This window comes from Montipora foliosa, chromosome 7 (genome assembly GCF_036669935.1).
Source record: "Montipora foliosa isolate CH-2021 chromosome 7, ASM3666993v2, whole genome shotgun sequence".
NCBI classification, from domain to species: domain Eukaryota; kingdom Metazoa; phylum Cnidaria; class Anthozoa; order Scleractinia; family Acroporidae; genus Montipora; species Montipora foliosa.
Window position 1 is genome coordinate 7,616,186 of NC_090875.1, and position 12,010 is coordinate 7,628,195.

Sequence of the window (12,010 nt, forward strand, 5' to 3'; positions counted from 1 at the left end):
GGTTGCAGATCTTTTTGTGGAGTTGCTATCGGAGTGTGTGTTCCATTGATTGTACCTGCACACATGGGGAAACCCCATTTCTTGCCGTATTATCTAATAATGTGCAGGCGTTTGTCACCCTTAGCAATTCTGAGATATTTAGACGTCAATTTTTTTAAGATAGCCTCTGCAACTTCACGAATGCAGATAGAAACAAATTTCCTGGAAACCCCAAATAGATTGGCTAGAGACTAATATCCGTCAGGTGTAGCTATAAAATAAAGAAACAAGGCAATCTTCTTTCTCACTTAGATGGCCTTCCGCGTAAGAGTATCTTGACGTGTCAATTTACAGTTCATCAACAAGGAACATGTTCCTAGAGATACCGAAGTTTCTATACCATTCATCGTCAGAGTAAGTGCATGCCAGGTAGAACCAGGCACTTGCACGTTGCTCCTGTCAAATTGTTCTTTCCATTGTGGAATGGCAGCTTACGAATGCTAGAAGATGTAACATGAACTTAAATTTTCGTTTCAACGTATTTTACCTTCCAGGCATATGTTGGTTTCACATCGCTTCAAAAAAGAGCGACTTGATTTCCTTCTGAAAAGCAAATGGCCAGATAAAGTGAAAATCCATCGTCCAGCCTTTTGATTTACGAGCATTTGTGGTGCAAACGAAAGACACTGATGTACTGATTCATGCAGGCTCAATCATGCGTGGTCCCCAAAATATTGTGGTGGCTTGTTGTGAAAACACCCCTTGCCGTTCTATCAACGTTTGGGGACCGATGCCCCGCCCCTTTTTGTCAGAGCCATTCCTTAATATTACTCGTGTGAATGGTCAGAAATTCATGGACCAGTTCTTATCCAGGGCATTCCCCCTTTTCTGTCATGTAAATGGCCTTTTAATGCACTATTTTTTAAAAGAACCTTTTTGATGAGAACATCCAGGCTGAAATTGAGCCAGATTTTAAGAACATACTAAGAAGGGCTATTTAATTCTACACTCATATTTTTGCATCAAGCTTCAAAAATATAAAAAAGAAGCAACAGGCACATACGTCAAAGGAATTTGATACTGATTGAGCACACAATTTTCTTTTTTAAGTTTCCTGGTAATGTCCTCATCTGTTTTGAGAAATGCTATACAGTCGCATAACTTTTAACAACACCCGGAAAACATCAACACATCAAGCTGAGCCCGTGTGACTGTGGAGAACTCATTTGGTCACTGGAAAGGCCGATTCAGACAGTTTGCAAAACGTGTTGATATGGGAGTTGAAGGAGTGATTAAAGTTGCTGCAGCCTTATGTGTTATTCACAACATTTGTGAGATGCGAAATGAACCCACCCTGTTTTAAAGAATGGTTACAGCAAGGGTTTGATGATGATGTCACTGCCGCAGATGTGTCAGGGATTGAAGACCAAGCTGGGTCGGATGTCAGGAATTTGTTTGCTGCATATTTTATGACCCCTGAAGGACAGATCACAGGAGCGTGCTGAAACGAGTTTGAAACACTGCAGTTTTCATAAGCTCGTCTGTGAGAGGTTTTACCAACGTGGACAAAAGTGAAGATCACTTGTATTTTATTGCTGTAATCATTTGACTTAATTATTATGCAAGGAAAGAGATGACGGAGATGGTTTCTGATCGTTTTGTGAAGAGTTATGTTTACTTTTAAATCTGCCTAAGACACATCATCAATACAAAGACCCTGGTAGTAATTCAGTAAACATTTTCCATTTGATTTAAAGTTACAAAAGAAAATTAGAAACTTCAAGTAAACACTTTCAAGACTGATCATCATTCTAAATCTCATAACAACTGTCTTTTGTTTTTAGCATCGTCACGTCTTGGGGAGAACTCACTGTAATGTCCTACAAAAGAAAGTGACTACATACAAATAAAATCTAAACCAGAGTACATATAGAAAAAGTAAAGAGAAAAGAAAGAAAAATATGCAAGGATAGTCCAGTGTCCAGTGGGGAGCACTGGATGGGATCGCAATTTCACAACTGAACTGACTATAATGGGGTCGCACTTTGTCAAGACTTTGAGAATATATACGCTAATTATTTATCCAAAGGTAACTAGCATGTGGTATGTAATTTAATATAATATAATTGGCGAGTTTCCAACAGTAAGCGAGTCAAAACCGTAGTGAAATCTTTTTCTGGAGCTTCTGTCAATGACATGTTTGATTATATTCAACCAACAATTAGACAGCACCCTGAACATATAATCCTTCATGTGGGAACTAATGACCTTAAGAATTCAAACCCAAGGAAAGAAGCAGAAAAAATTGTTGATCTTGGCAACCTTGTGGAAACGGAGTCTCCAAACACAAAGGTAACAATTTCACGTTTATTGACGAGATCTGATGATCTTTCTCTGGCTTCAAAAATCAAGCAGGTGAACAAAATACTAAAGACTTTTGCTAATCAGAATGAGTGGGATGTCATTTCACATTCAAACTTAACAACCGAACATGTAAATTCTAGCGGTTTACATTTGAATTTTTCCGGTACCAAAGTTTTTGCCTCAAATTTTATAGGCTATGTTAGAAATATTTGAATTCCTGATGAATTGCCATTGTCGTCTACAATTGATAGTTCAATGTTGAAGGGAGATTCTCTTGAGGATTCTTTTTCGTTCCTCCCGCATGAGCGTGGTTTTAAATTAGCCTCCCTTAACATAACTAGTTTACCTAAACACATTGATGATTTGACTATTCTGCTTGCCGACAGATCTATCGATATTTTAGTTATTAATGAAACAAGACTAGATGATAGTATATTGGACCGTGAGGTCCATATCTTGGGGTATGATATTATACGCCGGGATAGAAACAGGAATGGTGGTGGTGTTGCCTTCAACATTGAACTCCACCACATTGGTGGCTCAGTTGGTTGAGCACTGGGCTCTCACGTGGGAGGTCGTGAGTTCAACTCCGGCCGGACCAACACTCAGGGTCTTTAACCAACTGAGGAGAAAGTGCTGCCTTTGTAATTACATCTGCAAATGGTTAGACTATCTAGTCTTCTCGGATAAGGACGATAACCCGGAGGTCCCGTCTCACAACCCTTCAATGTTTATAATCCCGTGGGACATAAAAGAACCCGCACACTTGTCGCAAAGAGAAGGGCATGTAGTTCCCGGTTTTGTGGTCTGTCTTCTATGGTGTATCATGGTTGGGAGGGTAAATGCTCTTAGATATTAGCTACACCAAGCTACTCTGAAAATTCGAGGGTAAATAAAGATGTATATGATGTGCACATTTTCTCTTGGGACTTAGAATGCCGGTCCCCAAGAGAAACTGGAAACAATGCTTATGCAAACTTTTGGAGGGACAAACAAATAGTATTATGGTACTCCAAGTGGTTGTGACCGGAAAACTCTCCAATAGCTAGATATGGACTAGGAATCCCATGTGAATACATTTTTAAGGAGACGACAAGACATCGATACTTTGGCTGAAATCAAAAATTAAAGAACCTTGGATATAATTTGAACTGAATAGGGAATGATTGTATTGACTACGCCGAAAACCGAATACTGCACTAGTTGTTCCATGAAACTGTTGACTGGTTTCAAGAGAGAGCAGTTAATCAGGGAATCACGTCGTCCCTTTCAAGACTGACAAAGTACAGTGTATATGCGCTTTTTTCTTAAGTTTTGTCATGTGTTATTCATGTAAACAGTGCATTTCCAAAGAAAAAAGTCCGGTACTTATCATTGATATCTTTCCCTTTCTTGTCATACCGACGAATGCGATAATTTGACGACCCCTTATTATCCAATTTCTGCTCTATAACCTGGCAATTGGTCGCTTGGTCAATTGAGCAAAAAAGAAGAGAAATTTTCAAACTATTCAAAGTGGTCGTGGTCGATTACCAGAGGTAAATAGGACGTTCCAAATGTAGTGGTATTAGTTGCACCCGCAAATTCGCAAATTCCGGGTAGTCCGGTTTCCCCTCTCCTCAAAAACCAACATTTGACTTGATTTACTTTCATTGTTAATTTCAGTTTACAGTGTCCCCAATTAGCGCTCCAGCGCTAGAACGACTAGACACTTAAATAAAGTTCCTTTCCTTTCCTTTCGACGGTAATTTTTTTTCTGGTTGAAAAAACTGTGGGGTTATAGGCATTTTAATTAATTCAGTTTCTGTCACTTATGCCACCTCACATTATAAATAGATGATAATTGTTTCTAACTTGAGGTCATCTCTGTGCAGGGAAATTGTAAGAATTGCCTTAAAATGTCTCGATCCAGAGGGTGTCGCCAGGAGGAAGGGACGTAGGCTTACGCGGCGAAAGTATTTTCACAAGGTGCGTTCGATATACATTGACATGATTACTATTATGTAAGTGACTTGATACTGAGTTAGGGTATGGTTTGAAATGTTGACGGAGGAGTGTGTAACATGTTTCCAACAGGGTCCAAACTACCGTAAAGACTCGCAGATAAGCCGCACTCGCAGATAAGCCGCACCCCGAGTTTAGCAAATCAAATTTTGGAAAAAAAGGTTTTCATGAAAAAAACTCAAAAGAAATCCAAAGTCGAGACTATGAAGTGTTCTGTCTTCATCCAAGGCAAACTCGCCAACAATGGATCGAAAAACACTTTAAAGTCTTACCCGTAATTTTAGCTCTTTAGTAGAATAAACATTATGTCCACCACTTATGACATATGATTGATATTATTCTGGTATTGTTCACAGGTATTTCTCCATTCAAGGCAGTTTTTCCATAGCATTTTGCGCGTAAATTCGTTGTTTTCTTGCATGTACTGTGCGAAGCTGTGTAACCAGGCATAATATCGGACGATGGAAGACTGGACACCGACATTCACAGCACCTTTCCCAAATGGTCTCGCAGATAAGCCGCACCTACGATTTTGATCGCAAATTTTTGGAAAAAAGGTGCGGCTTATCTGCGAGTCTTTACGGTATCTGCGGCACAGGGAAACCTTGGTTTCTGTATTCATGGGTGTATTGACGGGTGAGTATAATATCAATTCAAGTTTGTCATTTTCCTCAATTGCTTTTCTTTCATGATTGACAAAACTGCCCCTATGTGAAAGTAGAGGGTGAAGCCCGTCAGTTGTAAGTCTGGTGAAACTATTAAAACCAGCCCCATTTGTGACAGTAGAGGGTGAAGCTTTTAGTCTGGTCAAACTAGACGAAAACAGGCTTGAAAGAAAAGCATCACAATGGGAGATTTTGGTAACCCCCTAAAAATTTGACATTTTTTCAAAAACTTTATCTGGTAAACAGATAAACGTTACATAAGCTTAGTATCGCATCCAAAATCATGAAGTACGCCATTTTCACCAATGACTACGTCACAACTAGACAATGTTCAAACGTTGCGTTAAGAATAATTCTGCTAAACACTGCGAAATGAACAACACGACAGTGTTCTCGGCCTGGCCTTTTTTGTTCCTGCACCATCGCCAAAGTTTTCACATGGGCACATTACGATGAATTGTCTTTGTTGAATTTAAGTAATTGTTAAGGTCTAATTATATATCTCCGCTTCTTCAATTGTTTTGCTAACAGCAGTTATGTTGGTGTCATCTGCAAATGCCCTAACAGTGGTACGCTCAAAGCTATTTGGCAGATCATTAATATATAATGAAAACCATAGTGGGCAAAGAATATACGCTTGAAGTAATTCCACAGGTTATTGTCCTATGGTCAGAATACTTTCCATTTACCTATCGAAATTGCATTTTGTACGTCAGTAAAGACCTTTAAAAGTTTGATACTGTAAGGTGTGCGTTCAGGAGACCCCAGGGTACCGGTACCTCATGGTTTATGGCATCAAGGACTTCTATGTCAAGAAGACCACCAAACTGTAGAGGCCTCGAGGCCATATTGTCAAGTTCAGTACTGTACAGTGCTGAGTTGTTTCCAGATCAGATTATAACACGCTCACGAGTACATGAGATAATGGAGGATCTATTTGCTTTACTTTTTATCCATGCACTGCTGCTGTTTTTGTAATGCCATAGACGATTTGTTACAGGCATTCACGAAGAATTATGTGGCTTGAAGTAGCATTGACAAATAGTGACCCCGCCATCGTTGCCCAGTACTATGTAGACTGTGTTCGTCAAATTGAAGGTTTGTGTTGCGATAAATCACATTACAAGTGGATTTAATGGCTCGGATCACTATACATGATGAGTTCATGCAGGGTCACTGTTAGTGTAACGTGACAATGCTAGTTTTATGGTTACGACCAGAGATCGCACATTTACTTTCGATAATTCTGAAATATATAGATGGTTGTAACAAATCTCCAGAGACGGATAACAATGATGTAAAATGTACAATTGCTGTTGGACGACCAAAAGGAGGTAATGACGGAACTTGTTTTTTCATCCATCAACATGGCGGCCATGACACAACGTGAAAACCACCTATGCGACGGATTCATCGAGGGGTAGTGAAATAGTAGCGTTTTCGGATTTACAGTAGTTGTAGGTCCCATGTTACTAATGATGAGAACATCAGTATCTATCATCAGCCATCGGTCTGTAAGCCACTTGAATAAACGAGGCTTGGTACAAACCTTTTGTTTTTTATCTTTTCATAAAAGTTTTTAGCCTCCAAAAAACATGTATTGCTAGTTTTTTGAACGGCTTAAAAACATTCCACAAAAAGCGTGCCCCTCTGGGCACAGAACAATGGTTCCAATTGAGAAAGGTGAATATTATTATATTATAATAGCAGACAAGAAAAACAACCAACGAGAGGTGTTTTATCAGGATAATAAGCTCATGCACGTGACGTTTTATTGGTGTTTTGCTAGACTGTAAGGTTTATGAATTATCATTAATACTGAGTTTTTGCATTATGTCAACTTCCACTAAGGTGCTCCCCGCATCGTTAGAGCTGACTGCGGCACAGAAAATGTAGTTACAGCTGGCCTTCAGAGGTTTCTGCATTCAAATGGCGATGATGCCTTTGCAGCAGAAAAGAGCTTCATGTATGGGTCATCCCCTGCTAACCAGGTATATCAAAAGAAATATATTAAACTAAGTGAATGCCTAAAGCTGGAAATGTAAATGTGAGGTACTGTCAATGGCTTTGCAGTGTCCTAACTGTTATAATTTTCGGTGATTTGGATTTTATTTAACAAATTAAAATTTATATATTCCCTTATTATGCATAAATTGGTTTATTTATCAGAGAATTGAAGCCTGGTGGGCCTTCCTAAGAAAAACGAATGCAGACTGGTGGATAAAGTATTTTAAGGTATCTCACCTCCATCCTATTTTTTCTTTGTCTGCTTTAAAAACGAAAACAGTAATAAACAGAGGCAAGTTAGTAGTGTTTTCCTGAAAAGGCTCATAAATATGTCGTTTGTCTTGATGCAGGATCTGAGAGACAATGGAATATACGATGACACTGATCCCCTACAACCCTTCGACATCGACAGATTAGTGGTATTATTTGTTTTGCATTTATACTCCACTTTTGGCACATCTGAATGATAGTGAGCGATTGCAAATGGTTTTAAGACCATATTTTAAAGTTAAATCAAGCATGGGAATAAGGGGTCTACTGTAGTTACAAGGACCGCTAGTGTTTTGGGTTATATTTAGTGTGTCAAATGAACAAAACAATTTACTTATCTTTCATAAATATGTATATGCTATACGCTTTTTTGTGTCAGAGCGTGCCTGCAGTTTTGTTTTACTGGCTTGTTACAAGAAGAGTTACACAGAGTTGGGCGACACTGGAACACCCACCGAATAAGGCCGTACCCAAATCAAGAGAGCCATCCTGGGAAACCGGATATCTTATACTTCATTCCAGAACTAACAGGTAAATCTGGAACCTGTCTGTTTCATCATCGTTCATAATACAGCAAAACTGATGAATAATTTGCAAGACCTCAACAAATGGTTTCCACTAATATACTCACAAAGTTTAAAGTGCACCTAACCCCAAAATATTTTTCTTGCTAAAATAAATCTTTGCACCTGTTCGAAACGCATTGCGGCCATTTTTTCCTTTTTCTAACAAATCCTGCCATTTTATAGGCTTCGAAAGTTTGCGAAAATCCAAGCATCTTTTGTTCACGACCGAGTCAGAAGGGGAGTGGGTCTATTCCTGCTTTGACGTCACAATCTACTTTGCATGCATTTTTACAAAGAGTTAATGCAATGTAAATCAGTATGTGACGTCAAAGCAGGAATAGACCCACTCCCCTTCTGACTCGGTCGTGAACAAAAGATGCTTGGATTTTCGCAACTTTCGAAGCCTATAAAAATGCAACAGTGAAAGGAAATTTGATAACATCCGAAACTATAAACGCAAGTAACAGCTGCGAAAAATATCGATTGATTAAAAAGATGTGAAACATTGAAAGTCATCTGTGCAGAGCTAAGAAACCTGTTTAAGTAGTCCAATTAAGTTTGCATAACTCAAGGAAACATCTGACAGTCTTTATGAAGAGCAAGTGGTGAAGAAAGAATCAACTATAACATCTAAACACTTGCTGTTACCACAATAAAAAAGACCTACAACTGGCGTACATCTTGTCATAAACTGTCCCTTTTTTCTACATGAGCGGGTTATGGTAGTGTTTATCATTTCTTTTGGAAGTCGTTTAAATGCAGTCTTCTAGATCCCAGTGGATGGTATTCTTGATGAAGAAATCCAAATTTTCTCGTAGCTGGTGGTAGGTTTGGTACGTTCTTGGCAGAGTGAGTACCTGGAAACAGGTTCGGGCCATGGGCCTCATTGCCAGCGGTACCATGTTCTCGAATCGCACCTTTATCTGGCACCCAGGAATCGCCATGTCATTCCCCGTGCAAAAGCGTAAAAACAGCCCCAGCGTAATAGAATCAGCTTCTTTGAGGTACCGCTTTAACCATTGTGCGATCTTGCTTTCTTGCGTGTTCAAGGGCGTAATATGAAGAAGACTGATGACTCGCGATGGAGATGGGGTGCACATGGCGTAGACCAATTCAATCTCTTCTTGGCTGACAGAATCCCAAAATTCACCCATTCCTTCCCTGATCTTGAGAATGGGCAGGAAAGGCTTTGTTACAAACTCTGCACGGGCTATCTTGACAAGGATTTCTTTCAAATTTGAAGAAGTAGGAAGGCTTCTTTCCTGGTATTCTTCCAAGATCTCAAGAACTTCTTCCAAGGGTAATGGTTTCTTGCCGTGAAGAACATCGGATAACGTATCTCTTTCTGTGGGCGGCAGGAGAAGAAGAAATGAGTCCAGAAGGCATTCATTGCTGACAATTCCAAATAACATCTGGATTATAAATGCTTTTGCCAATTTCACGGGAAAGGTACCCCACTGGATGAACATGTGACTAATGAGACGACCAAGTGCAGTGAAATCTTCTGTCGACAGGTGTGGCGCGAGACGCAAAGTATAGTGGTCGCTCCTGTCGCAATTTTGTGAAATGAACGATTCCCAGAAGAGTGAATAAAGCTCTCGCAAAAGCCCATCTCCACTTGACTCTTCCCTTTCAAAGGAAACAGTCAGCTTACTAGTTGAGACTGCATCGTCCTCACGGTACATTTCCAAAAGCTGATTGACAACATTGCTTTTGTCCACAATGATATGTAACTTGTTAGTATCTAGTTTCTCTTCTTCCTCTAGTCGTCGTGCTTGTAATTTGCGGTAGAGCGTTTCCATGGCTTGGTTGTCTTCTTTGTCGCCCTCCAAGATGACATTGGGCAATTCAGGTTCAATAGGAGGCACTGGATACAAGGGGTCGCTAAAATGACTGGGAAATTTGTCTTCTTCTCTCATGAAACCAAGCAATTGTCTTCTTGTTTCTCATCTTTCTTTCCTGAACTAGTATGATCTTCATCTCGGTTGTCTGGAAGGGTTTTCTCTAGTCGTTGGTCGCAAAAACCATCACTATAAAATGCAACTTCATTGTCGTCTTCCATGAAAGGTAAGGGTTCGTCCTCTTCAGTCATGCAAAGGACATGGAAATTTGCCATATGCACACCTTCACTGGGTGATATGGCTCTAATTCGAAATTCGAAATTCTATGATATGGTCAGCATCTGAACTCCGAAATCGCCAGTGTAAACAGTGTGCTAGTATGGGTGCCTTTGGGCAATACCTAATACCCGCAAACGTGCAAACGTGCCACCCAAATTATTGTAGTAATAATTAACCCTGAAAAGCACAAGATATGCTAAGAAAACGATGAGGGTTGTCGTACGCGCTATTCGATTTCCAAAGCCTGAAAGCGTGGCTCAGATTTGCGCGGGACTTGAACCCATGACCACTGATTTGGTTACATGCGGCTCGCCGTTTTGACGAGATAACACCGGCCATCGCCTTCTTGCTTTGAATTCCATAAATCAACATATTATAGCATTTCAAGAAATCTCAATTATTAATGATTTTCAGGTATGCACTGATTTGTTGATTTATAAGAGGGTACTGGCAAGAATGTGGGGCCGCATGCGTGTCGAGTCTGGGTAAATATCCCTCTTGTGCAAGATTATGTTTATTGTTTTTAGCTGAAATGTGATATATCGAAATAGGAAACTTGCAACTAATAAAAACTAATTTACTACTTCTGGAACACAATCTTTAAAAAAGATAATTTATAAATACTTATAAATTAATTCTAACTTGTAGTTAGTAATACTGACATATAGCGAATAAGCCAATAATACGATATCGAAATGTATGTTTGCTTGCAATGGTAGCCATTGTAAGACAGCACTGGATTGATGTGATACACTTCCGCATGTTCACAGTAGATCAATCCTGATGATCTCCCAGGGCCCGGTTGTTCGAAAGCCGATTAACTTAATCCAGGATTAGTGTAAAATTTTGTTTCATGTTTTCAGCTTTTTGGTGACAGTTTCTTTTGCTTATTCTTATTTTTCAAGGTTGACTTCTTCTAATGTAAAGTTCTGCTGAATATCAGCGTTGAACAGCATTTGGCAGTAAAGAAATAACAACTTCTGAACAACTGGGCCCTGATGTCCATTACTAATCTGGCGGCAGCAATGAAGGCCATGTCTCTGTAGATACTGCATAAGACAATTGTAATGTTATGCAAGTAGAAACAGACTTTACCTGCCTTTGTGATATGGGCACAGATTAGCAGGTAAGGGTCGAAATAGCAACCTAGGTTTCTTATTTGCGAGATGGGTTTTATTTCTGACTGTCTACTTCAATGTTCATATCCTGCAACTGCTGCACAGTTCCAACAAACAACAAACTTATCACATGACCAATAATTGGTAAGCTTGAAGCTGAGGCTTTACAAATCCCAGAAATGAAAAATTCATGTTTCACTTACCAATAGCCATTTAAAAACTAGGGAATTCCATTCTTTTGCTTAGAAGCGAGACAATTTCAGTAATAACGCGCAGCACAAAGGGATGAGATTTCCGGAGTGGATAACGAAAACAGAGAAAAGAGGACAAGCGCCAATGAAAATAAGCCACGGAATCAATTTAACAATACTTTGTAAACAAAAAATTAGCAACAGATTGCTATGAAAATTATTGAAGTGAAAGTAGAGGACAAAGCGTCCTTTCGGCCGTATCAAACAAGGTTAGAAAGGCCAGTAAATTTGGTACCATTCGTGAGCCAATTTTTGAAGCCGTGAGCTTTAGCCTTTCATCAGAGCCTTCATCAACGTGCTTGAGAAGAACCAACCTTGCATGTTTTACTTCCCACCGATGCAGCTTTAGTTCACAGTTTCCTTATAAACTAATCCCTTTAATTCGTGCTTTTGCGATACTAATATTTCCAAGTTCTATCACCTGCTAATAAGAACATCTGTTAAAGGGATACAGGCACTGACATTAGCAGCGTACCATAATTTGAACTGCTTTTTTCATATCCGTAAAACTTTTTGACGAATCCAGCTGAATAATCATGTTTTCGAAAAAAGAGGTAACACATAATATTTGTTACTGTATTGTTGCAAATTGCCTATTATATTTCAAAACTGAATTAGAGTTGTTCTTGATGTCCTGTGCACAAGTTAACCCCGCCGTCCTCCGTG

At 39.4% G+C, this 12,010-nt stretch overlaps 1 pseudogene; it reads left to right on the top strand.

Annotated features, from left to right (window-relative positions):
• The first annotated feature begins 1,322 nt into the window (after window positions 1-1,322).
• Window positions 1,323-12,010, top strand: part of LOC138009819 (uncharacterized) — a 188,327-nt pseudogene continuing 177,639 nt past the window's right edge.